Source organism: Hyaena hyaena, unplaced genomic scaffold (genome assembly GCF_003009895.1).
Source record: "Hyaena hyaena isolate Hyena2069 unplaced genomic scaffold, ASM300989v1 scaffold_16, whole genome shotgun sequence".
In the NCBI taxonomy this organism is placed as follows: Eukaryota; Metazoa; Chordata; class Mammalia; order Carnivora; family Hyaenidae; genus Hyaena; species Hyaena hyaena.
The window spans coordinates 6,588,374-6,595,334 of NW_024080650.1; positions in this window are offsets into that span (position 1 = coordinate 6,588,374).

The window sequence follows — 6,961 nt, forward strand, 5'->3', positions numbered from 1 at the left end:
AGATCCAAAAATATCCACAAAAGCTCCATTGACAAAAAAAAAAAAAAGTCCACTTTAGGATCTGCCTTACCAAAGGCCACTAACTCCAGGTTACAACTCAGTCACCCATATACAACAAAGCCCTCTGCTTGTCACCTCCTTCACTTTCCACCTGTGAAGAGCCTTTACTGTAGCTGGTAAGTGGGGAGGAGGCTGGATGAGTGAGCAAGTAGCTATCCAGGCCCACTTTTCTGAGGCAGGCTTGAGCTGGAGTTCCTTACAAGGTTTTTGTTAGGGAGCCTGGACATTTGCTCTTAGAACTAAATTTTGTTTGTTTCATGAGGTATTTTGTGTGTCTATTTTTAATCATTTTAAAGTGTTGAGTTAATGTCCAGTATACAAAAAAGTTGCAAGAATTTTACAAAGAATCCCTATATATTCTTTGCCCAGATTACCCACGTGTTAACCACATGGCTTATTTCTTTCTGTTTCTCTCTCCATATACATAGTGTGTATGTGTGTGTAATTTTTCTTCCTGGACTATTTGAATGTCTGTTGAGGACATAATGTCCCTTACCCTTAAATACTTCAGTATGTATCTCCAAAAAACAAAGACATTCTTTTACACAATCATATTACAACTGTCAAAATTAGGAATTTAATATTTGAATTAACTAGTCATGTCTACAGACCTTATTCAGATTTTGCTATTTGTCCCAATAATATCCTTTATACCAAAAGAAAATCCCAGATCACAGGCTGCATTTTGTTGTCCCAACTCTAAAAAAAAGTTCCTCAATCTGGTTTTTTTAATGACATTGATAGTATTAGAAGAACACATGCAGTTATTTTGAAAATGCCCTTCAAGTTTGAGGGCAAGATAGATTCAAGTGATACATGTGAGGCAGGAATACCACTGTACCCTTCTCAGTACATCATATTGGGAGGCATGTGATGTTGACATGTGATGTAAACTTTGTGAATGTTAATCTCTTGATTAAAGTGGTATCTATCTGGTTTCTCTACTGTAAAGTTATTTTCCCCTTTGTACTTAATAAGTATTCTATGAATAGAACCTATGAAACTATATAGATTTCCTGTTACTACCATAATTGTCACCCACTACTTTTAGCACTCATGAGGAGTCTTGCCTGAAATAGTTACCATAAGGATGGCTGTCATGAGATGAATTTCTGATTTCCACATTCTTTCTACATTTCCTATTGGCTTTCTACTTTTGGGCAGAGCTATATCTTCTTCCCCATTAACTTATGGATTTAAATCCATATGGACCCATGTATTCCTTTTTCATTTAATGAGTTTAAAATCCTTTACTAATATCATTTTGATGCTCAAATTGTCCCTGATTTTGCCAGTGTAAGCCCCTTCAATGTGGCTTCTGAGAACAAGACATGTTTTTTCCTCCAATAATTAGAGGATGTTTTATTTCTTGAATACTGGGGGGGCGGGGGGTGGGGTGGGTAGAGAATGCCTACCCATGGTTTTACTCAGGTACAAGGAAAATGAGTCTGCAATAGCAGACTTTCAGAGTGTCTCACTTTCTGCTGTCACCCCAGCAAATACCAACACTTTCTCAGTGCTAGTTTCTTATATAGTGGTGTTTTGTGATCACCTTCAGCCATTTGCAAATGTACACTGAAAGTGTCAAGTCCTATTAATTCTCTTTCCCAATATGTGAAGTGTTTATATTCATTTGATTGGCTCAACAAAATGTTAAATGGGAACTGTGTGAAGGAACATTTGAGTGAGTCAGTTTATTTCAAGTTAACACTAAACCCAAACAGCACAAAGCCAGAGTTCTTTGATGGCCCTATAAGGCTTTCAGTACCAACCAAAGAGTGGCCCATGGACAAGCAGCATCAAATGAGGGCTTGGTCCCACTCCCAAAAAGTATAGTAGAGAACATTATACAAGCTTAAAAAATATATTATAAAGGGATGGCTGGGTGGCTTAGTCGGTTAAGTGTCCGACTTTGCCTCAGGTCATGATCTCGCAATTTGTGAGTTTGAGTCCCCCATCAGGCTCTGTGCTGACAGCTCGGAGCCTAGAGCCAACTTTAGATTCTGTGTCGTCCTCTCTCTCTGGCCCTCTCCTGCCCATACTCTGTCTCTATCTAATTAAAAAAATTTTTGTAGACAAAATTTTACTGGCATAAAAAATAGCATATTCAAATTACATCTAAAAAAACATTATAAATGGTATGTATAGTAATCTTAGACATGTAAATATGCCACACTCAAATAGTAATTTTTCTGGGTTTTAGAATTATGAATTGACTTTTATTGTATTGTTTTAATTTATATTTTTTCTTTTTTTAAACAGTGGGCATGTATGATTTTTCAATAAACAACAAAATTATTTCTTTGAAAAAATAAAACAAGTTCATCCAAATTTCCAGAATGCCAAAGTGATTTTATTAGTATTTGTCTGTTTTATTCCTCTATGTATATTGACTTAGTTATGATTCTCTCAGAAGGAGACACTGAGCCAAGAATTCAGGAGCAGGTGATTTGTGGACAAAATGCTCCTGGGGAGACTAGTGGGAGGTGTGGGGGTGAGCAGGACAGAGAAAGCAGGACAAACAAGCCCGAATTTCCTGGTGAAGTCCCAGCTTCAATTTAACCCACAGGGAGCTGTAGAGAACAGGCAAAAAGTACCAGGCTTTTGAATTCCTGCATCTGTTAATAATTGCAGCCTAGGGGGTACTAGTAAGGCTGTTTCATTGCTCAAAAGCAATTCAATGAATTGAATCGTGGGTCATGGGGGAGCTGGTTGAAAAAGCACGCAGAAGCTGGGGGTGGGGACCCTATGGGAAAAGGGACACCAATAGTGCTACAGAAATGTAGATGTAGGCTCTTCAGTCTAGAAGGAAATAGTCTCCTCTTTCGTGTCCTTATCTTTAAACTGACACTGTGTAAATTGGTTAAGAATGTGGTTTTTGTAGTCAGCAGAGGTGAATCTGAATCCTCACTCTGCCATTTATTAGCTGCATGTCTATGGATCAAGTCATAAATTGTCTCTCAATCTCAATTTCACCCTATATACAGTAGGGATATGTATCTGCCCCTCAATAAAGAACCTTGAGGACTGAATGGCATTATATCTGTAAGATTTCTAGCTCTGTGTATATGCAGTCAGTGTCCAGTACGGGACTTGTTTTTAACCTTCTTTCGGTCTCTAAAGGCAAGGTAAACCAAAAAGAAGGCACAAGGATGAGGACCTAGACTTAGACGATCAGAAGAGTAATGGTTTGTTGAAGCTGATTCATGTTCGGGTTGTCTGTTGAAGTGATTTAGACACGTAGACATTTTCTTTATCTAGTTTCTGATAATCAGAAAAAGATGAGCATTACCCATTAGTTATGGAAATAGTCACTAATTCCAGCATAGCAATTCTAGTGGCTCAAATGTTTGTTTTGTTTCTAGAGCCTAACCAATTTCTTTTGGAATCAAAATAGTTAGGTAATTAAAATGGAGTCTTAGGTCAAGCTCCCTAGACATACAGCCAGAGATGGAAATTTGTGTAAATGCTTTTTTGCAGGACTACTCCCAGGAGAAACTTTTCAGGGCATGAGAGATGCAAAATAAAGCAGGGGATGGGGTGGGGGTGAGACCTAAGGAAAAGAAAGAAAGATTCAGCTAGAGTCCATGGGGTGATATGGAGGATATCACAGGGGTTGCCCTGCCCAGAGGGAATGAGGCTGGCTGTTGTAACCTGTGTCAGTCAATCATTGACCAGCTTCTTGTGGGGACAGAGACCTCACAGAGGCAAGGTGTCTCTGATCAGCCAAAGGCAATCCTCCAGAGAAGGGAGTAGTTTTGAGCCACCACCCACAGCCATTGAGCAATGAATGGGTGTGCCCGTGGGAAAGGGGCATCTGGTAAGATCTGCTACAAATGACATGTTTTTGTGTGCAACTTTGAGTGTAAAGATTTTGACGGTGACTTCTTGGGGTTCATTTTGTATAACAAGCTTTCTCTCTTTTAAAAAAAAAAGTAACTTTTACAAACTTCCAGATTTGTCTAAATCATTCTTAAGGATAAAGAATGAGCAAGAATAGCAATGAGAACCAAGTCAGCAGCTGCTTAAAAGGAGAAAGTCATTTCTGTTTCTTCAAACTTGAGTTGAGTATCATCAATCACTAAAAATTATAACCATGAGAATCAGATAGATGCATTCAACACTATGCTCAGAATAAAGTCATGACTAATTGGTACAAATAAATCACCCACACACACACTTAATTTAGCCATTTTTGTTGAATTCACAATTGAGCAAATTCCCTATATAGCCATGTAGGTACCCAAGAGAGCTACTCAGCCTGTAGTTTGCTTTTGAGGAAGGTGGTATGAGAAGGGAAGAAAAGAAGAATTTAGATGCCTTCTACACACAGATATAAATTTGAAGTAAATAGTCATCTGAATGGTATTATTATTTTCTATTTATATAGGCTATATATTTTCTCTGAATTTGTGTTTCTGTAACAATGAACCCTGGAGGGAATTTATAAATGAAGGCAGATGATGCATTTATGCACATCAAATAAGCCCATGCTCACATTCTTAGATCCTTAGGTAATTGTTACTACATCATGAATTTTATCTGGGCAATAAAGAAAAACGGAATGTTCTGTTAATATTCTGGTACTCAGTGGGGATTTTTTTTATCCTAGATAAATAGTTGAGTATTATGTGATGCATGTGTGTGTATTTTATTCAGGATTAATAATGATAGAGTTTCCCTTTTATCTTCAGTAAATAAGACTGAGGAACTAATACATAAAAGATGATTTGATTTCCATAGGTTTAGTGACTTTTTTAAAAGATGGTTTGAAATATCCATATCTTTTCTGAACCTGGGAGATTATTATGTTCTTTGTTGTTGAGACATGTAGGCTCCAGTGCGATGCTCCTCTCCTAGAAAGCTGGAAATAAGAAACATAAGTATTCCCTCACAAATATTAATAAAACCAAGACAGAAAGAACAAAATGAACAATAGACAGTATTTCAGATAAGTCTGAATGGATCTCAAATTAACGCAACATACTGCACAGCCAAAGAAATAATGTCAGCCAAAAGGTGGATTTGTCAGCAATTGGGGCACCTGGCTGTCTCAGTTGGTTAAGTATCCAACTTTCAGCTCAGGTCATGATCTCACTCTTCATGAGTTCGTGAGTTCAAGCCCCACCCATATCAGGCTCTGCAGAAAACTCGGAGCCTGGAACCTGCTTCAGATTCTGTGTCTCCCTTTCTCTCTGCCTCTCCCCCACTTGCACTCTGTCTCTCTGTCTCTCTCTCTCTAAAATAAACATTAAAAAAAAACTTAAAAAGAAATTATCATGAAATGACAGCACAGGTGGATGGTGTGACTCCAGATTCTGTCTACATAGGCACCATCCTAATCTTCATTCATCAATCGATGGACATGAGCTGTTTCCATAATTTTGCTATTGCAGATAATGCAGCTATAAACATTGGGGTGCATGTATCCTTTTGAATTAGTATTTATGTATTCTTCGGGTAAATAGTAGTGTGATTGCTGGATCATAGGGTAGTTCTGTGTTTAACTTTTTGAGGAAACTCCATACTGTTTTCCATAGTGGCTGCACCGGTTTCCATTCTCCCCAACAGTGCAGGAGGGTTCTCCTTTCTCCACATACTCGCCAATGCCCATGTAAGGTTTTCATACAGAGAGAAGATACAATATATCAGGACAAAGGATAGGCAATCATATTTGGCTCCAATATCCCAGGCATACCACCCCTCCACCTCTGAGGCCTTTCTTAGTTACTTAGGACAGGACATGCTTCATCTTCAGATTATACACTGTCAAGAAAATTAACTGGGCCCAGACACATATTTATTGAGGGGTCTTTTATATCATTAGCCATGTAAAAACCCAGGCAGGCTGTATGCCCTGTTGAAACAGATGCAAAGTATCAATCTACACATCCTAAAAAGCCTACTCCAGCTAATACCGGTTGCCTCCAGGTGAATTTGGAACTTTAAACAGCACATTATAAAGTCTTAGCTGGCACATTTTCTCCTTATCTTAACCAGACTTCTAGGCATCCCAGTAGATAACCACAGTGCTACCCCAGTATAGCTGCAAGGTACCCTGTCCGAAGGCAACACGTAAACTTGCAGAGTGCACTAGGGAATCAGGGAACTTCACACTAACGAAAAGGCATTTTAGCAGAGATTGGAAGAATGAGTCAGGAGTTAAATTGGCCCTGTTGGAAGGGAGGAGTCTGACAGAAGGAACAGCATTATGCAGGAGAGATCCATCTCAAGAAATAAAATAAAGGCAGTATAACATGAAGAGAAACAGAAACTGTGTGGAAGAAGAGGCCCCACCCAGACCCACTGAAAGCCCAACGAGGGTTTTTACTGGCCAATCGGAAAAAGGTACCTCTTTTCACTTAGAATTCTAACAGGATGTGAACCTGGAGCTCCTGGTGGACATCTGTGCGACATTGTGGGGACATTCTGACTGAGATTGGAGCTCACACCAAGTTAAGCAGGGCTGAAGGATCAAAGGAGTTGGACAGTGACTGCCTGCAAGCCCAGGGAAGAGACACACTTCTCTAGTCTTACTGTAAGGCCACGAGTCTAAACGTCTAAACCAAACTGACTCCATGACAGGCTTGAAGTTTCCCCTCTAAACCAGAAGGCCTGAGTTTCGGCTTCCCCGAAACTATCAGGCAGTTACACATGGCCCAAGGCAGGAGTAACTACCCTTGCAACACCCAATCAGGAAAGGCCAGCGACCACCCTCCACATTGTCAAGGGAGAGGCCTGGAGATAGAAACTATAGATAGGACCCTGTTACCTAATGTTAAAGTTAACCTGTTCGTCGCCGAACAAGACCCTAGGCTCGCTCTGTGATTGGTTGAATTTAAAGGTACTCTAAATGTTGTAATTGGATCCCGCCAAAAGTAACGAATACTCTAGACAATGT